The sequence below is a fragment of the Balaenoptera borealis genome (assembly GCF_965194805.1).
Source record: "Balaenoptera borealis genome assembly, chromosome: 15".
NCBI lineage: Eukaryota > Metazoa > Chordata > Mammalia > Artiodactyla > Balaenopteridae > Balaenoptera > Balaenoptera borealis.
This window is the reverse complement of record NC_138871.1, coordinates 36,276,724-36,300,951: the sequence shown is the minus strand read 5'-3', so window position 1 is coordinate 36,300,951 and position 24,228 is coordinate 36,276,724. Positions and strand designations below refer to the sequence as shown.

The 24,228-nt window shown below is 43.4% G+C and overlaps 1 protein-coding gene and 1 long non-coding RNA gene across 2 annotated transcripts in view; one reads left to right on the top strand and one right to left on the bottom strand.

Moving 5' to 3' along the window:
• SPRED2 (sprouty related EVH1 domain containing 2) overlaps positions 1-1,924 on the bottom strand; it is a 121,133-nt gene extending 119,209 nt beyond the window's left edge. Inside the window, exon 1 of the mRNA XM_082356492.1 lies at positions 1,791-1,924. The gene's annotated coding sequence lies outside the window, so the exon portion shown is untranslated. The remainder of the gene's footprint in view (positions 1-1,790) is intronic.
• A 150-nt stretch (positions 1,925-2,074) lies between these two features.
• LOC309611729 lies at positions 2,075-23,740 on the top strand. Its single transcript, XR_014234699.1, has 3 exons — positions 2,075-9,125; positions 17,494-18,587; positions 21,246-23,740. It is a non-coding gene; the product is annotated as an uncharacterized lncRNA (long non-coding RNA).
• The last annotated feature ends 488 nt before the right edge of the window (positions 23,741-24,228 follow it).

The window sequence follows — 24,228 nt, the reverse complement described above, 5'->3', positions numbered from 1 at the left end:
TGGCCTGGGACCATGGGCCTGGATGTGTCTGCACTTTCTAAAACAGCACTGTCTAGGCAATGGGCAGGCAACCTAAACAACTGTAACAGGATCTTTGCTTGGCTTGATGCTCTGCTATTGCAGTCTTGAAATTCTTTATGGTGTTTGAACAAGGGGCTTCACGTTGTTACTCTGCAGTGGGTCCCACAAATTCCATAGCTATTGGATATTTCCTTCTGGGGTCTTGCTAGGGAGCAAGAGATGCAGTCTCTGCCCCTTCCTGATCTCCCAGTGCAGTACTTTTCTATCCTCCTGAATGTGCCAAGACACTACACAGAGATTTTTAACTTAATAGCAACCACTGAACAAATTAAGAGAAGATTATATGCCTCAAATGTAGTATACCTAAAGTGTACATGTATGCATTTGGACAGCCACAAGTACTCCGAAGATAGAATTTCACCTTGAGTGAAGGAAAAGCTAGTGGTTTACCCTAGGCTTCGTGTTTACGATAACCATGATCTTTGTGGACATGGATTGGGTTCCACCCGCCCTTGATGCTGAGTGCTGGTGTGTGGTGGTGAAAAGGGCACTAGACAGGGGAGGAACACCTGGGCTCTGGTTTTCTCCTAGCAGCCCTGAGACCCTGAGTGAGGCTTTTAGCAATTCTTCAGTTTCTTTATAAAACAAAGATAACAAGGCCACGCTTGTCCTTCTGTTTTTGAGGCCGTTGAGGGTCTATGAGAAAGCACTGAACAAAGCAAGACCTCGTTGTTGTCTAAATTCCCATAAGGCTAAGGCATCTACCCAGTTCTCACCTTTGTCCATTGTTGCTTTTCTCAACAATGTTTGAAAGAGTTCCCACTCACTCATTCCTGAACTTCCAGGAACATGGACATTTGTCCATGTCAAAATTATCCACCCAATGGGCATCTCTTCGGCGCCACCCTCCAGTTTCAGAGTACTCAAATGGCAAGGTGGCAGGTGAGGTGATTATTAATTTCTGCAGGTAGGCAAGCTGATTCTGTGTTATCACAACTCATTCATCCAGCTCCCTGCTAATAGCAGTGAATGACTGGCCCAACCCAGGGACCAGGCAGCCGGAGAAGCAAAAGAAAACATTCCAAGGTCCAGGAGTCACCAGGTCCCAAATTGGTTGTCCTGCTGCCAGACTCCAGCAGGTCCTTAAGTTCTCTGAGCCTCGGGTTCAGTGTCTGTAGTGTGAGGATAATTCCCACAACATAGAGTCACTGAGAGGATTAAATGGCTATAAAGTGAAGGCACTGTGTTAAGCACTCTGCAAATAGGAGATTAATGGCAACCATTTCTTCCCTCTAGCCAGTGGATTACCAAATGCTCCCCCCACCACTCCTGGTCCTCTATGTTCCTCTAAAGAAAACCTTGCAATTCTCTTCTGCCTTCTTCATTACCCAAAAGGGGCCTTTTGATGAAAATGTTCCTAGCAGGTCACCTCTTGGTCCCCCCATCAATTGCTAACTGTGACTCCGGCAGCTCCAAAAATAAATGGCGGTAGTGGGCGAATAACTTAGATGTTTTTTGATCTGACTATCAGAGTGTTATCAAAGTCTACTGGATTGTTTCCAGAATAGGGGGTATCACGATTCAGGGCTTTAATTTAATGACATTCCTGAAAGAGCTAAATACCCGCATCCCGGTCTCTCCCACACAACCAGCGAAAGAAGGGGCAGGCAAATCAAACCAAGGGTGTCTCGTACAGCGTCAAAAGTAATATTGATCTGCTCACAACTTCACGCTAACCCAGCGGAGCCCCCAGCAGGACCCCCACCTACCCGCCTCTCAACCGGACTCCGGGGCCGGGGAGCACCCCCTCCCGAATCCTCCTCGCCAGTCGCCTGGAAAGCCTGGAGCCCGGAACCGGAGAGACCCTCGGCGGCCGCCGGACGGGCATGCTCACTAGACCCGCAGGTCTCCTTTAAGTCAGAAGCCGGCCGCGGCCCCCGCCCCCTCCCGCCCCGCAAGGGCGCGGGGAGAAGCGGACATTTTCTCCTTTTCAGCAATCTGCTCTTTCTTGTCCTTCGCCCCCGCTCTGCGTCCTCCCACTTCTCGCCCGTCGGGGTCCGGTAGGGCGGGGAGTGTAGATCTCCCCGGGGTGGGCTGGTGATAATAAGTCCCCTTCCCCTCCCGGGGGTGTGGGGGCGTGGGATAGGGGGTGATTGGGGGAGGACTCCACTGTGCCCTAAGGTTTGTGCTGCCCGGCCGCGGCCCGCAGGAGCCCCCCTACTGCCGCGGCGCCCCCCGCTCCCCGCCCCGCGAGGCGGGCGCAGCTGCGTCCCGCCTGTCCTCACCTCACCCCCATTCTGCCCCTTAGGTATTTCTCAATGACCGGCGCTCGGAGGACACTTCCGACCCGGGAGGGAGCGGGTAGCATTAGCTCCCGCTTTATCAGTTCCTTCCGGCCTGCTGGGAGCCCAGCCCTGCGCTCAGTTTGGCCGCGCCCGGGTGCTTTTATTATTGTTTAAATAAGCAGTCGTGTGTGCCAGGGTGTGCCAAGCGACTTTGCAGCCTGGCTGCCTCCCCCCAGACCCGCCGGCCGGAATGGAAACCCAAGCTCTCTCGTAATGAAGGGGATGATGCAAACTTAGAAACTGACCCGGCACCCGGGAATGGTGCCCCACCCCCACCCTTGGCGCGCGGCGTCCCAGTCCGGGCATGAATGGCTGGAGCCCGATTGCATAATCGGCGCGGTATATATAGCCGGCGGGCAGGCTGCTGACGCGCTCCTGCGTCCTGTTATCGTGAATACTTCATCGCCGATGGCGTTGGCTCCCGGGTCGTTTTCCCTTTCAGCTGTAAGGCTGGGATTTTAAATAGCAGAGATGAAAGGCTCTTGTCCCTGCCTCCCTCCTCCCTTGAGTTCATGTATTGTGAATGAAACCTCGCTGCTTCCTGAAATCCCTACTTCAGGTAGGAGAGAGGCTCAAAGTCAAGGGTCAAGGCAGCGGGCCACCGAACCTCGTGTGTGTGTGTGTGTGTGTGTGTGTGTGTGTGTGTGTGTGTGCGCGCGCGCTCGCATCCGGGAGGGAGAGAGAGCAAGAGGTGATTGACAGGACTGGGCAACCTTCTCGTTGAGAAAACGTAACCGCTTAGGGTTTGCCCCTGGAGTTTCGGTTTACAACTTTACAGCCTCAGTTTATGAGTAGATTATGCAAAGGGTCTTTTCGGCTGTGGCTGCTCGCTCTCCCTCAGAAGGCCTCGCTTCTGTAGAAGTGCTGTTTCATTCGGAGGAGCTGGTTCCCTTTCCCCTCGGAGGCAGCAAACATCCCCGACTGTAAAAGCCCTGGGGACATTTGAGGTCTGGGAGAAAAGCAGTGCAACGGGTGTTTAGCCATTCTCTTGTTCTAGAACTCTTCTTAGAAGCTTCAGCTATGTCCAAAGATGAGGAAGTATAAAAACTTATTCTTTCCAACTGTATTTCACAAATATGGGGTCATTTTAAAGATGACAGTATGCAGAGGGGTTTTTTACCCCTTCTCTTAAACACGAAGTTTCAACTTATTTTCTCAAAATAAAATGACTGGTTTTTCATAAATGCATTTCTGGCATGTGAAAGGCAGTGGTCTGGTCATTATTTTTCAAACTGGAGGCCCATTCCTCCAACCTGCATTTTAAAGTGCCAGGTGCTTTGTGAGGCTATGGGAATACAGTGGTCAATGAACCTCCTGCCCTCTAGGGTTTCAATCAGGTGGGGCAACAGTCCCGTAAAGAAAGCATTAGGACAATGGCATAACTGCTCTAAAACATGGGGTAAGCAGGAGAAAAAGCAGAGGTCAGGGAAAGGAAGGCTGCCCAGAGGAAGGGGTGTTTGAGCCAGATCTTGAAGGAAGGTGAGAGGGCGTAGATAACTGACCCAAAGGCCCGAAGGTGTGACAGTGTGGGGAGCCAGGGTCACAGAGAGGCCGAGGAGAAGGGCAGGTCAGGGAGGCAGCAGAGACCATGCTAAAGGAGGTTAGACTCTCTTGAAGTCTTGGAACCTTTTGCATCAGGTTCACAGCTGAGCTTTGTCCAGTCCCAGCTCTTTGCAGGGGCCACTATAGTTATGCAAATATAAGGTAAGTGGGCATCCATTGTTTGGGGGTTTGCAAACTGATAGCCCCTGGGTCAGATAAGGCCCCAGATAAATTTTGTTTTGCCTGCTTTTTTAAAGAAATCAAGCTAACAGTTTGAAATCAGAATATTTCACATAAAAATCAAGATTTTTAGCTCCTCCTGAAAAAACTCCAAAGATGTGGGGATGGTGAGTGCCAAATTCTTGCTTGGTAACAGTTGATTGCAACAGAGTGGTTGCTGCAGAGTCTGTCGGGCTTCTGGCTCCTGTAGGCATCTGAGTTTTTGACCTCAGACATAAAAGAATCCTTTATGACTGGATCACGGCCCCACTCTGAGACCCCAGGTAGGCAGAGCTTGGCACTAGGTACACAGCATTTTAAATGAGGAGCCTCTGGCCTCTTGGGAGGAAAGACACCAATCTTCAATCTCCTACCCCAAGACTCTCTATTATAAATTAGGCCAAACAAGGTGGTTTAGAATGGGCTCAGTCATAGCCCAGTGGCAGGGAAGCAACGAGGCCCCTAAAATAACAACGCTTATCCCCTGCTCGGGCTCTGTTTCTGGGGAACTCAACTTAAGATCTCTGCCAACAGGGCAGGTGAGGTTCAAGTGATCCACTGGAAAACTCCCCAAATGGGATCATGTTTGTACCCTAAATTTATGGAGCAGCTTATATAAGTTACATAACCATTTTAAGCAGGGAATGCTAGACTCAGACTTACATTATTAATAGATTACTCCAGGCATGGAGGATGGTTTGCAGGAAACAAAGCAAAGACTGGTTAGGGAGAAATTTTCTTCTTCCACGACAGAAATAACAATGCATGATAAAGCACAGTGGCATTGGCCATGGAGAGGGAAAACTAATTCCAAAGACACAGATGGGATGGAAATGACTTGGCTTTATGATCTATTAGATATGGAGACTAATGGAGAGGTCTGGGATAACTTCCAAGTTTTTGACTTGGGAAATTGGATGGATCTTAGTGCCTTTGACATGATTAGGGTAACAGGAGGAGGACTTGATCACCAATAGACAGTTGCTACCACTCAACTCTGAGACCCACAAAATAGGTCAGGGATTGAGGGATACAGGGAGGCCAGAACATAGGAAAGCAGAACCTAGAGATGGAGATGGAGGGACAGTTCCCTGAGGACATCAGTTGAGCAACTGGATTCAACCTTTCCTGAAGCTTGAGGATGATCTGGACTTTTTAGATCAAGTTGGGCTTCTGTCACTTATAGCCAAAAAAATTCTAACTACCAAAATAGAAAGCCATATTTAGGATAGTGAAAAAGATTGAGAGGAACTAAGGAATGGAACATAAGGGAATTTTAGAATGTATGTTTGCTGTTTGCAATTTAACATAGGGACATCTGGGGTCAGTGCCAGGGAATTTCATAGATATTCTGATTTAATAGAACAAATTTCTCCCAGGAAGTTAGTCAACATTTTATGAGTTGTACCAACCTCTCTTTTTGGCCTTAGCATTCTATTGTCACCACCTTATTTCACATCTCCAGCTCCCTTCTCACTCTTAATATCATGCCTCATTTTTACTACCTTTATTCCCCAGCCCCTTTCTTCTTTAAAGCTCATAACTGAGAAAGGATGCTTGATAATATAAGAGAATATGAACTTTTAGAATTGGAAGAAAATTAAAGATCATATGTTTGTGGCAACCACACAGTGTACCCAAGCTTTTTGGAATGGGTAAAAGGAAAAGAGGAAAACAAAACTCAGTAAGATATGGTCCCTGTATCAGTTAGCTTTTGCTGTATAACAGACCACCACAAGGGACTTCCCTGGTGGTCCAGTGATAAAGACTCTGTGCTTCAACTGCAGGGGGCTCAGGTCTGATCCTTGGTCAAGGAACTAAGATCCCACATGCTGTGTGGCCAAAAAACAAACAAACAAACAAAAGAAAACACAAAACTTTGTGGCTTAAAACAATAAACATTTTATTATCTCTCATGAGTGTCTGGTCTTTAGACCAGGTGACTGTTCTGGCCTCGGCCAGCTCAGCTGGGGCTGGATGATCTAGGATGGTCTCTTATGTATCTGGTGATTGGCAGGCTGACTCGTCTAGCCTGAGCTGGACTAGCTCATCTCTGCTCCATGTGATCTGTTATCTTCCAGGAGACCTGCCCAGATTAGATCACATGGCAGTGGTGGCGGGGTTCCCAGATCAGCAAGAGGGCAAACCCCAAAGTACATGCATTTTTCAAGCCTCTGCTTGCATCACATTTGTTTATACTACCTCATTAGCCAGAGAAGTCACACAGCCAACCCAGAGTCAAAAGTCAAGAACCAGGGAATTAGACTCTCCTTCTTGACCAGAAGAGGAGCAGAGTCACATGGCAAGGGATGTACATCCAAGGATGAGAGGAATTTGTAACCATTTTTATAGTCTACTTCAAATTTCACAATTAGAGAAGGATATTTGTAATAATATACATTGATCACATATATAAGTGCCGTATATTTATTTATACAACTATATGATAAATATATTAGAAAATATACTCTAAGCATATATGTATATCATATATTTTAATATAAGTATTATATATTTATATATAGGTATACTATTTATGTATACGAGTACTATTGATAGAATTAACTTCTGCCTTTACAGTCACTGATTTATGGCCAAAGTAACTAAAACTGCTTAATGTTTAATAGATTTGTTCATGCTATAAAACTCTTCTCAATAATTTAGTGAGTAAAGAAAGAGACCTTTCAAACTTATTATGCTTCCCCTTCTTTCTTAGCATGAAAATCCTGTCTCTGGTATGCCTTACTTCTTAAAATAGGTATATTCCTAAAGAGATCTAGGCAATTGAAATGTTTGTTAAAAAAACAAAGCACATATAAAAAACACTAGGAAAACTTAACTATTTAAGATTGCTATAGATTGAATAATTTGGAAAAGCAAATAATCATCCCTTAATTTGTTCATTTATTAACTCAGATTTTATATATCATTTTGGAATCAAAGCAAGGCTCACTTGTATGCTTTTTTGATGGTAGCAGAGGTGGTGCTTTTGATGGGGGAAATGATGGTGGAGATGTTGAGAAGTAGTGGTGAAGGTAATAGCAGGGATGGGGTGGAAGTGATGGTGTGGTGATAGTGGTGGAGGTGATTATGGTGATTATGGAAATAATGGTGGTGGAAAGATCTGAAATAGAAACTTTCAGTTTGCTGCAAGAGTTTCCCTGTGGTCCTCTTACCAGATCCCAGATATACAGACAGCTGGGCAAAGGCATTGAAGAAAGGACCAGAAAAACAGTAAGTCAGAGAAGAGAAGCAGATAAAATATAGGATGAGACGCCCTGTAGGCCAGGCAATTTCCCATGATGCCAGGAGGGGCAACCAAGTACTCTTCTTCCAGGCCTCAGTCGGGTATCACTTGCTTTGCTCCAGGGAGGTTTCTCTCCCCTCCCCTTAGTTGGGCTAGGTGCTCCTCCCATGTGTACCATCTTCTTCTGTCCTAACGCTCTTTACACCTTTTGTAATTTGATATCTGCCTATCTATATTCCCTCCCAAGCTCACTGAGAGCAGAGACCACGTCTTTGTCTCTCTTACTGAATAGAGAGTCACTCTGGCACATAGAGGGTACGCTGTAATACTTACTGAGTAAATGAATGACAAGTCACCATGGTTTGCCTTCTCTCTTTCCCTCTAAAAGTGCATTTTGCTCCATGGCATCAGAGAAAGTGTCCTTCTGATGACTTCTTGTGTGTTGCTGGCCCAGCTTTCTGATTTCAGATACGGGCTGGGAAGGTCCCCAGTTGAACAGTAATATAAAATCATGGAGTACTAGAGTTCAAAGGACATTAAAGGACCACCTGTTTTAAGATGAGGAAACTGGGGACCAGATAAGCCAAGTGACTCCGTTAAGATGACACAGATAGTCAGGGTCACATCCAGAACCGTACCTCAGGAACTCAAAGTCCAAATTCCGTAACTAACGTGCCTTTGTTGGAATAATACCAGATGCACCCTTGGCGCTTATTTCTTTTTTTTTTAAACAAACTTTGTTGTTTCTTTTTTATTTATTTATTTATTTATTTATTTATTTATATTTATGGCTGTGTTGGGTCTTCGTTTCTGTGCGAGGGCTTTCTCTAGTTGCGGCAAGTGGGGGCCACTCTTCATCGCGGTGCGCGGGCCTCTCATTATTGTGGCCTCTCTTGTTGCGGAGCACAGGCTCCAGACGCGCAGGCTCAGCAATTGTGGCTCACGGGCCCAGTTGCTCCGCGGCATGTGGGCCCTTCCCAGACCAGGGCTCGAACCCGTGTCGCCTGCATTGGCAGGCAGATTCTCAACAACTGCGCCACCAGGGAAGCCCCGGCGCTTATTTCTAGTTACGGTGATAGGACGCACTGTTGTTTATCGATGTTGAAGCTCGTTCATGAAGGAGAAAATGAAGACTTGCTTTTGGCTTTCCAAAGACTACTCAGGCGGATATATATATATATTTAGGCCACACCGCGGGCCTTGTGGGATCTTAGTTCCCTGTCCAGGGATTGTACCCGGGCCGTGGCAGTGAAAGGTGAAAGCCTGGAATCCTAACCACTAGGCCATCAGGGAACTCCCAGGGAGCTATATGTTTTTTTCTTGCATTATGGCTCCCATTAAATTCTACTGCACACCGCTGTTCTAGGGCAATGATGGTAAGCCCTTTCTCTAGTTCTTGGTTTAGTGGTGGCTATGGTTTTTTCTTTTGACTGAGCATTGTTTTTTTCCTTGTTTTTCCTTACACTGAACTGTCACAGGGTGACCAATAAAATGCAAGGAGATGTCTGCTAGGGAAATACTGGAAAAAATTTGAATCCCTGAACAAAAGAGAGATATGGGGTGAGAGGGAGTGCTCCCCTCTCCCCCCGTCCCCCCGCTCCTGCCCTCAGAAGTTCTTGTGTGAGACCGTGATGTTCAACAATACCAGGAGAAGAATGCCAAGAAAATCAAAGGAGAGCTGACCGAGAATCCTGGAATTGCTGAGCTACTGAGTCGACCAGACTTGCAACCCACCTACCTCTGGACTTCAGGTTATGTGAAATAGTACATCTTTATTGTTTAAGCCCCTTTTTACCAGTGTCTTGTTACTTGCGGTCAAACTAAGTGATTCACACTGTATTCATTCGTTGTATGCACAGAACTCCCTGTTTTAAGGAAATCCCAGTGTTTCAGCAGCAGGTGTCTGGTTGGTTTGCCACTTGCAGAAGAGGACTAACCAACAGAGTTAACTTCTAGACACATCTCTTTGAGATGTCATCTGCTAACATTTGTAGGCTAAGAAATTTTTGTTGCTATTCATGTAACAACCAAACATTGACAACCTAAAAAACATAAAAACCTCTAGCTTATAAGCACACAGGTCGTATGCTCGTAACATGTGGTTAAAACTCAATGGTTTTGTTCCATTGTTTTTTGTGATTATAAGAGTAAGCCCTGGGACTGCCCTGTTGGTCCAGTGGTTGAGACTCCGCGCTTCCACTGTGTGTGTGGGACGGGGGTGGGGGGTGGGGTGGCATGGGTTTGATCCCTGGTCAGGGAACTAGGATCCCACATGCTGGGCAGCGTGTCCAGAAAAAAAAAAAGAAAAAAATTTAAAATGCAAAAAAGTATAGCAAGGAAAATAATATCCCACTAATCCCACCTCCCAGGTATAACCCCTGATAATATTCTGAATGTGTATCTTTATAGACTTTTCCTCTATGTATAGTGTATATTTTACTAAAATATAGTGTATATTTTAATAAAAATAAGATCATACTAAACATACTCTTTTGTAGACTCTTTAAAAAGACCTCAGTAATAATATGCATGTGTTCAGAATCCTAAATGTCTCATACATGTTTTCCAGAAAGCAGCTAGGAGTTGATATCATTCTCTTTAGTCTTAATGTATATATGTATAGATGTAAAAATAGTTGGCAAATAGTTGACAGCTGGCAAAATAGCTTCATATAAATTATTTTATTCTTCGAGCCCCTGCTGTAACCCATCTAAACTAGTACCTTAGCATTTATAACAAATATTGAACCTATCTGAACTAACCTTTTTTTACCAACTAAATCATAAATTCCTGGAGGGGACAGGGAAAGCAATGACCAAATTAACTAAGTTCTAAACACATATCTGTATCTATCAGAAGGCATAGTGCATGCAAAGTACTCAGTACATGTTTATAGAATGAACAAAAATGCCTGTACTGTTTTTGTTTTGCGATTACAATAAATATTCTGTAGGCAAATTTACATCGCTGTTTGCATTGAAATTCTCATTTTACACCAGTTAAGACGACACAATGATTAACATCACAAAAGAAACAAACATTGGACTTCCCTGGTGACACAGTGGTTAAGAATCCGCCTGCCAATGCAGGGGACACGGGTTTGATCCCTGGTCTGGGAAGATCTCACATGCTGCAGAGCAAGTAAGCCTGGGCACCACAACTACTGAGCCCACACACCACAACTACTGAAGCCCGCACACTCTAGGGCCTGTGTGCTGCAACTACTGAGCTTGCGTGCTACAACCACTGAAGCCCGCGCACAAAGAGCCCGTGCTCTGCAACAAGAGAAGCCCGCGCCCTGCAACAAAGAGTAGCCCCCACCTGCTCGCCGCAGCTAGAGAAAGCATGTGCACAGCAACAAAGACCCAATGCAGCAAAAATAATAATAAATAAAACAAAAATAATAATAATAATGAGTTGTGTTTAAAAGAGAAAAAAGAAACAAACATTACTCTATTATCACCAACATCATCATAAATCTTTTAATGGTCCAGACTTGAAGATTCTGCCTGAAGTCTGTCTTCTAGTTCTGGACTTGAATTTTAACCATTGATGTTTTACCCAATACCAGAGAGCTTAGAGTTGAGCAGAAAAGCCATCAGATACCCCAGTATATCAAACCTGATATTTTTGGTTAGCAGATTTTTAAAAATTCAGGTTTAGTCATTTCTGACTAAATGTGTTCATTTTTATCTCAGTACTTGCTGTCCCATAGCTGTATAATCTCTACTTTCCTATTTCTTCTTCCTCATTTCCACTCCCTCCTAAACCTACCATAGCCTAGCTTTTGTCCTCACCACTTCACATAAGTTGCTCCGAGTTTAGGTCACTTTATCTGATTGCTAAATCTGACGATCTTCCTTCGATATTGATTTGTCACCTAACCCTGCTGACCACTTCCACCTTCTTGAAAATCCTCCTCTAGCAGCTTCCACAACCCCAACTTCTTGTTCCTCTTTACCTCTCTGTTTATTCATTTATTCAGTAAAAGATTTTACTGAGTACCTGTGTTAAGTGTTATTGTAAGAGTATGCAATAATGTTAATAATGCTGGCATCTACTGAGAGCATTCCAAGGGCCAGGCAATGTTTTTAAATTTTAAACACTTTACATATATGAACTCAATCTCACCAGAGCAGGGGCTAAAACCTTTTTCTAAACAATAAATATTTTCTTAAAGGTAAATAGTTTTGGCTCTGCAGGCCCTGTGATCTATGTCACAACCACTGATCTCAACCACTATGGCATGGCAGTGGCCACAGACAATACATAAATGAATGGGTGTGGCTATGCTCCCATAAAATTTTGTTTACAAAACAGGTGGCTCAATTTGGCACAAGGGCTACCGTTTGCCAACCCCTGCTCTAAAACCTAATATAAGTTCTGCTGTGGCAGGAATTTTTTTTCTGTTTTGATGTATAATAGATAGGAAATATTTGGTGAATGAATACTCTCCTTCTAAGAGAGGAACTACATATTTTAATCTCCATTTTACAAATAAGGGCACTGAAGCACTGAGGTTAAATAACTTGCCCAAAGTCACCAACTGGTATGTGACAAATCCAGGATCTGAACACACACAAGTCTGACGTCAGAGCCTGTGCTCTTAATCACCGGCTCCAGAGCCATGGCATGGAGGAGAAGGTCGGCAGCTATTCCCACGGGAGAGCAGAGAAGTTATTTTAGCTGGACCTTGAAGAGTGAAGAAGAATTCACCAGGAAGAAGTGAAGAGGGAAGGGAGAGGCTTTGCATGCTAGGGTGTAGAAACTACAAGTACACAAAAATGCCTGATACAAAATGGCATTATGAGCAAACTGGCAGCCAAGGAAGAAATTTGCTTAGGGAATGCGTTCACTTTTCAGTAACTCACATGTCTGGACACAGGGTTTAAGGTGGAAAGTGGTGCAGATGTGGCTAAAGAAGTATGCCGAGGGCCCTTGTGTGAACGAATTTGGATTTTAACTTGGAGGCAGATGGGCTACAGAAGTGTTTTGAGCCTGGGAAAGAATGACCGTATTTGCATTTTAGATCCATTTTTTAAATTACATTTTATTTTAAAATTAGATGATACATGAATATTGTACAGCAAACAAAAGCTGAAAAGGTCTTCCTCTTGCCCATCTCCAGCCTTTCAGTTCCCTGTCCCAGAGGCACCCACAGAGTCCAGTTAGAAAGAAGACTTCCTCTGTAGTCGGAAGAATGGATTAGGTTGGGGTGAACTGGATGTTTTATTAATTAAGTTAATTTAATTAGTAAAGCTATTAGTAAATTGATTTAATTTTTCTCTTTAGGGTGGATGATAATGAAAAAAGTTTGAGGAAGACTGACCTACACTTTTTTTTTTTTTTAAAGAGCTATTCTTTTTTTTTTTAATTAATTAATTTTTGTTTTGGTTGTGTTGGGTCTTCGTTTCTACACGAGGGCTTCCTCTAGTTGCGGCGAGAGGGGGCCACTCTTCATCGCGGTGCGCGGGCCTCTCACCGTCGTGGCCTCTCTTGTTGCGGAGCACAGGCTCCAGACGCACAGGCTCAGCAGTTGTGGCTCACGGGCCTAGTTCCTCCACTAGGAATGTAGGATCTTCCCAGACCAGGGCTCGAACCCGTGTCCCCTGCACTAGCAGGCAGATTCTCAACCACTGCGCCACCAGGGAAGCCCTGACCTATGCTTTTATAAATAGTTCCTCTATTAAATCCTCTTCAAATGACTCAAGTTGTATGCATCTATTTCTGCCCATGTGTCAAACTGATAATGGATAGTGAGGCGAGGGTGGAGGATGGTTATCCACATGGCACATGATCATAGAAAAAAGGCAATGTAACATCTTGGTAGTAAGCACTGCCTGCTGGGATTAGAATCCTGGCCCTGCTGTGTGACTTTAGGGGATAATAATGGTGCCTATCTCCTAGAGGTTGTGAGGATCTCACTCTCTGTGTGTTAGCTATTGTTCAAAGAGTCAGATGATAAGAGCTTCAAAGGGGGGGGTGTTTGCCAGAGGGTGGAAGAATAAAGGTTTAGAAGTCGGACTGAGGAATATGGAGAGTGCCAACACCACTTCCCATGCCCATGGGCGTGGGAAAATGAGTAGTATCCTTTCTAGAATTCAACAAAGGAAGAAAGTTCCTTAGGGAATACATTCACTTTGCTGTTAAGTCAAGGAAGGAGCTAAAAGGTTAAAGGTGAAAAGTTTATTTACAATTGAGTGGAGGTTCTGGGGCCTAGAGGAAAAGGCCTGAGAAAGGGGAGGGCACAAGGTGGAAAGAAAGCCCAGAGCAGGATGGCAGATTGAAGATTAGGGTAAGGGAGAAGAGACCCAGCTGGAGGCAGGGCCACTGCATATGACAACTCTGGGCTGAGCAGGGCAGGGAGTGGACAACTATGGTCACATCTAACCAGCTGCCTATTTTTGTAAAGCCCACGAGCTAAAAATGGTTTCTACATTTTAAAAATTGCACTTACCAATAATGCATGAAACTGATATGAAATTCAATGTCAGTATTTAGAAACAAAGTTTTATTGGATCACAGCCATGCAGATTCATTTACCTATTGTCTGTGGCTGCCTTCACACTTCAGTGGCAGAGTTGGGTAGTTGCAGCAAAGACTGAATGGCACACACAAGCTGAAAGTATTTACTATCTGGCCCTTTATAGAAAAACTTTGCCGGCCCCTGCTCTGGTAGGTCATTCATAGTCTACAGTATGAATGGCAACCCTGGAGTTGTGCAACACAGGGCCCTGGCCCTAGGAGTACTCATTTTGGATGGTGGTAAAGGATGACAGTGAGGAAATGCATGGATGGAATTACATGGCCTCGAGGCTCTTTTTGGAATGTGGGCACAAAGTTGTTTTGCTAGAATCCAGGTTGTCCGCCTGGATTCAAGCCACCAGCTCTTGGATGGTGAGGGGCTAGGTGTGGTAGACACAACTGGTTGCCCACACAGTCTCCATTTCTTCTCTTGCTCCTTACGAACAGAAGCCTGATTTTATCAAGGTGTTAATGTGCCCTTTTAAAAACAATCCTCTCAAATAAGAAAAGTGTTCAAAGAATGATGGGAACATGTCAAAAGACACAGAAGTCAGCTTATAAAGGGGCTCCTAAAGGCTAATCTGCAACAATTTGAGCATCAAAATATGTAAAGAGGGCTGTTGATTTTAACTCATTGAATAGACTGGGAATCCATGAGTTCAGACTGAGAAATAGATGGAGGAAGAAGAAAAGTTCTTCTATAGGGTAAAAAGAAAAATAATAAACTATAGAATGAGTGACAGAATTAGAAAATCACTGTTTTGCAATCACCTTTTTATTCTTTCAGGTAAGAGCATCAGTGAATGCTAAAATTACCAGGTGAAAATTTGATGAGAAACATGACGTTGATATAGTCGCCAAGCATCTCCCCCACATTCTTATTAATTTAATTTCAAAGGGTAAAATAGTAACTTTGTAGTAGGGAAATCTGACCAATACCACCTTACCACCTTAACCAAGTGATCACAGTTAATATCAAGATTATGTGCCCCCTGATATGATGCCCCGAGAAGGACACCACATCACTTCTGTAGGATTCTGGTCACAAATATGTAACCAGAATCATGAAAAAACATCAGACAGACCCAAATAAGGGATGTTGTACAAGTAACTGGCCTGCGGTCTTCAAAAATGTCAATGACATGAAAGATAAAGAGAGTTTGAGGAACTTTCTAGTTTAAAGTAAACTAAAGCAACATGACAACAAAATGCAATGTGTGATTCTGGGTTGGTTCCTGGACTAGAAAATATATTTTTCTTTGTGATAAAGCACATGAGGGGGACAATTGGCAAAAGCTGTAGGTTAAATAATAGCATTGTATCAATGTTAATATTCTGATTTTGATCATTGTATTATGGTTATGTGAGAGAAGACCCTTACTTTAAGGAAGCATATCCTGAAGTATGTAGGAGTAAATATGCATGAGACAGAGAAAATGATAAAGTAAATGTGGTGAATGTTAATATTTGGAAATATGGGGTGAAGGGTATACAGGAATCCTTTGTACTATTTTTGCAAATTTTCTATCAGTTTGAAATTATTTCCAAACAAAAAGTTAAAAAAACAAAAACACATCATCTCCCCCAGGCACCCATGGGGTGAGATATTTGTATCCCCAGTCCTGGCCAATGAGTTGAAGTTTTTAGCCTAATGGGTAAGGCTTTTCAGAAAACAATTATTTTTCTGATAAAAAGGGGGAGGCTTGGCAAATGACTCTTGCCCTTTGCCCTTCCCCTTCTTTCTGCTTGGAACACAGGCTTAATGCCTGAGGTTGAGCAGCCATTTTAGGACCATGAGGACAAAAGGATCTGGAAGGAGCGTGAGTCTTGATGGCTTCATTAAGCCCTGCCTGGACTGCCTTCTAGATGAGAAAGTCAGGTTTCTATTACATGCAGCCAAATGCAATTCCAACTGAGCTAGAACATCTAAGGCTCACAGTGGTGTTTAAAGTTTAAAACAATCTTTTTCATAGGCAATTGCTTCTAACTGTCCCATAAATGTTGATGTTCGCTAAGTTTGGGTCCTCGGCCTTCTCTCTCTGTGTGGTCTCCTTGGGTTACCTCATCCACTCCTACTTACCATTTAAACTCTGATCACTCTCAAGTTACTATTTTCTAATTGCTAGGTATTTTCTCCTAAATTGCAGACCACATATCCAGCTCCCTACTGGAAACCTATGCCTATGGTCCACAGTCACTTCAATAGTTAGAAATCTGAATTCTGTTTTCAGACACACACACACACACACACACACACACACACACACACACACACACACACACAAAGGATTCTCTTTCTCTGTGCCTCTCTCTCTTTCTCTTCTTCCAACCACCATCCAAATACTTTCCCAAGTCAGAAACTTAGGAGTCATCCTCTCCTCCTCCTATTTTCTCACCCCTGACATGCAATTAGTCATCAGGTCTTGATGACTCTATTTCCTAAATAGTTTCTGAATCCATTTCCTCCTCTTCATTCTCATTATCTGGATAGACGCCTCATCATCTCTCACTGGTATTTTTTCATTAATCTTCTAAACAATCTCAGTGCCTCTATCCTTTGCTCCCCTAACATACTGCTGTCTATTATCTTTCTAAAATGTAAATATGATCACTGTGCTTTCCTATTTAAAAAATTCCTGTCAATTAACTGCTTATGGTAATAGCTTCCCCCCCTCCCCAGTTCCTAGTACAGTATGACAATGCTCACAGATTAACTTTCCTCTCTTGGCTGTCCTTCAGCGCCACATCTCAGAAGGACTGTTGACTGCCCTGGCTGGTTTGTTATATTCTTAGAAGACAACTTTTCCTCGGTTCCAATAAACCAGTGGTCTTCCCTTGCTCCAATGCTCGATTACTCACAGCAAGTTGTACCTCACTTTATTCCATGTCAGATGACCTACATCGTTCTTTTATCTCTAGCAAAAATAGATTTTATATATTGATTGAAATGAGATGTTGGAGCCACATGTGCGATGGTGAGAGTTGAGCATTGCCTGAATCCAATGAATGTCATTCATATAGATGATATTTTAATCTGTCTATGGTGGCCCAGGTAGGTGAGCTCTAGGGATGTGTATAACGCAACCTGGCTCCGCACTGTGGGTCTCCTGTTGCGTTGACTGTTTTTGAGTTAAGCAAGCCTCTGGTCCTGGGACCGATTCCTCCATTTCCTGAAGCCAGCTTCTGGGACTTGGGTGGGACGTGAGAGTCAGTAACAGAGCTGGAAACGAGGTTACTCAGCTTTGGAGGGGCCAGCCATGAGCCTTGTCCTTTAATAACCTTTCCTGCTCTGTTCCTAGAAAAGTGCTTTTTTTTTTTTTCAAAACCCAGATCAAATGGACCCATTTAAGCCTTCCCTCACCCAGGCAGATTTAGACATTCCTCTTAGGAGCTCCCATGGTACTCACCACTCTATAATGCGATTATGTATTTGCATGTTCATTTCCCTGCTTCTGGTTTCCAGCATCTGAACACAAATCTTATTCCTTTTAGTATGTCCCCCAATGAGTGTATGTTCCCTAAGTAAAGCCTGATGTGTGGGAAATAATCAAAAAGTGTGTGTTGACTGATTAAATGAATGGATGTTTCTTCTAGGTTCCAAGCGGAGCATAAAGGAGAGAGCTGGGACCTGGGTACCACTGCCAGTTAGTTCTTCCACTAACTAGCTTTGTGATAACGATCTCCCAACAGATCCTTCCCCTCATCAATGAAGTGGAGACAATAACACCCATCTTGGAAGAGTTGTTTTGAAAATTAAAAGGGTGACTGATTATTCATTCAGTTGTAGGGATGTACTAAATTCCTTTCATGAACCAGGTGCTGTGTTAGGCACCAGAGGTATAACATTGTCTTTTCCTCATAAAAGTTTGCAATCTAGTGAGAAAGACGGATAATTAAACAAAAATCTACAATAAAATACAGTGAGAATTATAATAGGGGAAGAACAAGATACAAGGGGAAAATAGAACAGGGATTATAATCTAGTCTAGGCATTAGGAAAGACCTCTCCAAACGGTGTAAAACATTGGTAAAGTACTATACTCATGTCAGGTAGGATATTATTGCTATAGATGAGATTGCCTTTGAATTCATAGGAGGCAGGCATCACATTGTGAAGTAAGGCTTCCTGGAAAATGTGGAACTTTGAGCTGGACCCGACTTCCTCTGATGTTGCTGACCAATCTTTATCAGAAGGTCATGCCCTTTGAATCCTATTTCCAGGATCAAGGATGGATTTGCCTTTATCAGTCCACACTCCAACTTGCCTTGTGGCTCTGAGAACCAAGCCCTCCTGTTAAAGAAGAATATAAACCACAGAGATGGGGAATGCTATAGGAACATTAGAGGGGCCAGTGATGTTTGTAGGCCAGGCAGCGATGTAGCACTCTTGACTTCTGCCTGCAAATGCATCCAGAATTCGACTGCCTCAGACCACATCCTCTGTAATCGTGTGGTCCAGGCCACCATCATCCGTCACTGGGATGACTGTAAAAGATTCCAACATGGTCTTCCTGTTTTTACCCTTGCCCTCCTACAATCTGCCTCCACACATATTCCAGCTCTAAAGTTTTTTGTTCCTTCCTTTGGGCACATTAACTTGAAGAAGACCAGCTGTTTGCAAGGAAAGGCGGGCTTGGATGAAAGAATGTGGAAGGAATTATGCTCACCTGCAGGATGAAGAAATGCAGGTAAGTGGTGTCTGCCTACTTCACAGTGGGAACCTGTGGTAGGTAAATAAACAAGACCAAATAAGCCTTCTGATGTTGCGTTTGTATTAAAGAGTTTTTAGATAAGCCCCTGCTCCTTTACCCTTTCCCAGACTCCCCTCCTCCACATTTCCCACACATTCCCTGAGTTGCTTCCTGGCTGCAAACATCCCATCTCTCTGCCCCCTCATCTCCTTCTTTTCCTGACTCACCCTTCACAGTCTTTCCCAGCAATGCCTGAATATCCTCTTGTCTATCAAAGCCAGCTCCAAACAGTCATCATAAGGTCCCAGACTCAAGGAGGGAGCAGGGGAACCATCACCCCATGGTCAGCTCCTGAGGGTGCCGAATAAAAATGCTAGACACTCAGTGTGGGTTTGCAGTGAGGACAGTTGACCTGACCCAGGGATTCAGACAGGACCACATCTTCCAAAGATGATCTGCTTCAGATCTTGGCATTTTTTTCAAATGCCAGCAAGGTAAGGAATTGAAGACACCTTCTATTCCAACACCTTTATTTTTCTTCCCCCAATTTCTATTCTGAATTTTTAAAAACTTAAAGTTGAAAGAAAGAGCAATGAAATTGCTAGATTCTTCACCTAGGTTAACAGTTGTTAACATTTGCTTTCTTTTTCTATCCTTCTCTTTTTTCTTTTCATGCTTGAGATTATCTATTCCTTATCTCTCTCTCTCTCTCTGTCTATCATCCAATGTTGGCGGAGGAAAAATTTTTCCTCTACTCTTCTTGGTGCTTTGGCTGGTCTAATAATCAAATTAACATAAGAAAGATTAACTGGAGGAAAACAAGTTTAATTACATACATATGGGGCCCCCGTAAGAATCTGAGACCCAAGGGCAAGGGGGATCGTGAGGCTTATATGCCATCCTGAGCTAAGGAATGGGGCTTCAAAGGTGAGGGTAAGTCACAAGACAATAAGAAGAGCAGATGCTTGGTAATGAGGCGCTGCCCTGCCAAACAGATAGGTCATTCAGATGAAAGTTATCTCTGGTAATAGCGCTCTCTCAGAGCCAGGCCCCCTATCTCAATTCTTTTAGGTAGTTAAGGGGTAGGTAAAAAGTTCTTCCTGAGTCTTTTGGGCTTCCTTTGGGCACATTAACTTGAAGCTCAAGTTAACTGAGCTTCAAGTTAACTCAAAATAATTCACATGCCGAAGTGGTACATTTTGGGGAGGCCTGCTCTGAACCCCTTCACTAGCTACACACACACATACCTGGTGAACCTTTTGAAATTAAATTGCAGACAACTTGATACTTCACCCCAAATACTTCAACATGCATTTCCTAAGGGAAAAGACATTTTCCTATACAACTCAATCTCAATATCACATCCACAAAATCTAACGTTAGTGAAATAGTATTATCTGAAATACAGTCCGAAGTTTTCCAATTGTTCCAGGAATGTCTTTTAAAGTCCTCCCCACTCCACCCCCCCAATCCAATCAAGGATCAAGTGTTGCATTGTTTTGCATTCAGTTGTCATGTCTCTTTGGTTTTCTTTCATTTAGTACAGTCGCCTCACCTGTTGTTCTTGTTTGTCTTTCACAACATTGACATTTTGAAAGAGTCCAGACCAGTTGTCCTGTTGAATGGCTCCAACCTGGACTTGCCAGATTGTTTCCTTGTGATCAGGCACTCTGGATAAATATTTTTTGGCAAGAATATAACATGGGACATTTTGGGGATTTCCCATTGCAAGTCATCAGGAGGTATGCATCAATTTACCCATTATTGGTGATGCTAGACTGCTTGGTTCAGGTGGTGTCCATCAGATTTCTTTATTGTAAAGGTACTTTTTACCCTTTGTCATTAATGAGGAATAAAAGAGAGGTAATACTTTGAGAGCAGGAAATATCCTGTTCCCCCCAAATCTTTTACCCAATGGTTTAGCAACTATTGGTGATTTTGCTCAAAGCACTTATTATTACATCAGTGGTTGCAAAATGGTAATTTTCTGATTACATCCTTCCTTCTATATCATTTATTTGTTGAAAAATAGCATCCCATCCCACCTTTTAAAAAAGTTTAACTCTGAATTCTAGATTCCTTTTTTTGTTTTGTTCAGTGTTATAGTCCTCTATTATCACTGTTTTTTAATGTTCATATTTGGTCAGTAGAGCCATCACCTTTAATATTTGATTATTTACATTGACTTCTAAGATTATTATTCCAGGGCAAACAGTTGTTTTTGTAGCTTTTTTCTTTTTTTTTTTTGGAGTAAGTTTTGGGGTTAGATTTCGGACCAGAAATTTGAAGGTCTAACTAGGATTATATGTTCTGAGATGTGTAGCCATTTGAAGAATTTCTAGTTGGCTTAAAGCACATGTGCTCATGAAATACGAATCAGAAAAAAAAGAAACTAATTTATTTAGAAGGAGAAGATGAAGTTATAGAGGTATCTCCAGAAACCACCATTTTCATTACACCTCGAAGTTATCTGACATTAGAGAATATTTTCTTTTAATCTAAAACCTTCCAGGGCAATGCCAGGCTTATGAGAGGCCATATGCGTCATCAAAACAGGGCTTTGTAGCTATACATAACTGGTTCAAATCCCAGGTCTTTCCCAGCTGTGTGACTATGGACAAATTACTTCACCTTTCTCACCTCTTGTTTCCTAAGGTAGGTAATGAGACTACACGTATCCCGTGCTTTTTGAAAGTTTGCTTTATGCCCCTTTGCTTTTACGAAAGACCTGCATTAGTACCTGTTTTCTATAACCGCAAGACATCCGAAGAGGATTTTCACTTTTCCAAAAAAAGGCGGAAAGTGAAAAAAGGCGTTCAGCATTGGTTTTGCAAGAGCTGTTATAGAGGTAGCACACCCCAAGCAGCCAGCGTGGCACCGCCAAGCTCCTTCCCTGGGAACTACACTCAGCATCTCAACATCCAGCTGCCATAGTTTTTAACTGTGTCTGTGAGCACCTGTATTTTATCTCAATTTATTTTGTGCATCCATTAGCAAGACGTGTCGTAAGGTAATTGCTTCTTTGCTTTATGCCGTTTCATCATATGAAAAGTTTCATAGGAACACTCTCCTTTCGGATAGTGGGGGAAACCTGTACTGTTAACCGTGCTCTAAAGATTTTGTCATGATTAAAAATAATGTAGCTTTAGTGCTTGTCAAGTAATAGGAACTCAGGGCAAGTCATTCCTTTCAAAAGAGAAGTAGAGAAGGGAACTAAGTTGGGTTGCATGAATGGCTAAAAGCCTGTGTTGTAATAGCTAAACAAATGTAAATCAGTTGGCTGCGCCAAAGTGGAGATGCTCTAAAACCATTTCCTCTGCTCACGGAAGCCTGTAGCAAATGCATCTCACATACTGGAATATACGCTCCGTGGAGCAGGGATTTCCATCTGTTTTATTCACTGTTTTGTCCCCAGTATCTAAAACACAGTAGGTGGCTCATTAGATATCTTTTGAATGAAGGAATAAATGAATGACTGAATCAATATAGCTTACCAGATAAAATAGACACCCACTTCTTATGTAACTCATAAGGGTCAGCCTCTACCCTCCTCCCCCTTTTCTAGAGTTGGATTCCTATGACATAAAGTGGTGTTGTCAGCTTGCTGCTGCCACAGTTATGCTGTCTAACTAATTATCCTGAAGCTCAGTTGCTTAAAACAACAATCCTTTATTCTCATGCTCATAGGTCTACAGGTTGGCTTGACTAAGTAAGCAAGGCTGGCTGTTGGCTCTGGGATCCAAGCACCAGGTTGGATTCAACTATGTTTCATGTGTCTCTCATCCTCCTTGGACCAGTGGCTACCTGGGGCATGTGATCTGTTCCCTGTATCTCCTTCTGGGGCCCAAGATGTAGAGTATGAGTGTTCGTGTGGGCATGGTCTCTCTAAGCTGAGTTGACTTTTAGGTTTTCCCATCACTCTGACAATTTCAGCAGGTGATTTTTAGATCTACTAGATGCAGACATATATACACGCTTCACATTCCCCTTTTCAAGGTAAGCATGAATTCTCAGAGGCAGTTTGAGCTCCTAGGATTAAGAAAGGAGCCATGCACTTCTGAATGGATGCTTTCTTACCTTCTGAACTTTCTGGAAGGGATTTGACTAAATTCTTAGCCGAGAGGTCTTGTTCTCAGTTTTGAGGTGGGTAAGAGCAGGGAGCAGTTTAACAAATCATGGCAGGATGAAGAAGAAACAATGTGATTACAACAATCCCTGACAGTGCTCCTGCAGCTGCCCCCATCCCAACCCCGGCTTCCTCACGCCACCCGCATCCATGTCTTATAAAAGATGGCTTTACAGGGAAAGCCGTCAAAGAGGAGATCCTGCAACCCATCTCTACATCCCCAACCTACCATCTTTCACACATCCCCACCCACCTCAGCTTTCTTTTCTTTGGCTCAATTCCCTTTTCTGTAAAGTTTTCAAGTCTTTTTGAGTATTTTTCTTTTGTTCTTGGAAGGAATCTTGGGGGAGTATTTAGTGCATCTTCCACACGTTACAGATGAGGAAACTGAGGTCCAGAGAAGGCAGATATCACACTAAGCCTAGAATCCCAGCCTCCCATTTCCCTTAGCAATCTTCCTTTGTGTGGTATTGCTTCTCCTCTGCTTGAGCTGAACAAAAAGAAGACTTTAGAAGAGCTCTGCTCTGTACAAAGTGGGATACAAATGCTAGGTATCAGTGTTGTGATGAGCTGCAGGAAATGGCTTTTACTTCCTTTTCAAATTCATCTTGACTAAAAGAGAAGGGCATCTGTAGGTCATGTAATCACCCCCTTCCTTTTTTTCTGGTGGCAATAATCCAAGCAAAAATGCATTTCTTTTGGCACATACTTTACCCTTGTTAAAAGGCAGGGGGCCTTCTCTCCCACTTTGGAGCTGTGTTCCTGTAGCTCCAAACAAAGTGGATTGTCTTCCTTCCCCGTAAGCATGAGGCCACCTGGTGAGCGGGCACTTGGCTTGGGCTTGGGGAAGAAAGCAACCACCCAGGGAACGCCCCTTGTCTACAGCTGTGCTTGAAATGCCATCAACAATGGTAATAACTGGGACTTCGCTGGTGGTGCAGTGGTTAAGGCTCCGCACTCCCAAAGCAGGGGGCCTGGGTTTGATCCCCAGGCAGGGAACTAGATCCCACATGCATGCCGCAACTATGAGTCAGGGAACTAGATCCCACATGCATGCCGCAACTATGAGTTCATATGCCACAACTAAGGAGCCCGAGTGCTACAACTAAGGAGCCGGCGAGCTGCAACTAAGACCTGGTGCAACCAAAAAAACAAAAAAAAAAACCACAATGATAATAACTAATATTTATTGAGTACTTACTACGTGTCAGGTACTATTCTAAGAATGTCATGTGTATTAATTCATTTAGCTACAAACCATCCCATGAGATATGGTTCTATTAATATTAAACCCTTTTAGGGACAAGGACAACTAGGTGTAGAAAGGTTAAGTAACTTGCATAAGGTCCCTCACTGGTAATTAGGGGTAGAAGCACGATCTGAACCCAGTTCTCTGTTTTGCGACTTAACTTTACCTACTGCGCATTTCAGCTTAGTTGTTCAAGATGACCAGCTTTGGCTTTTTTCAGAGGCTTACAGGAGTGGCTATGGCAGACGCAAGCTCTCTGATGT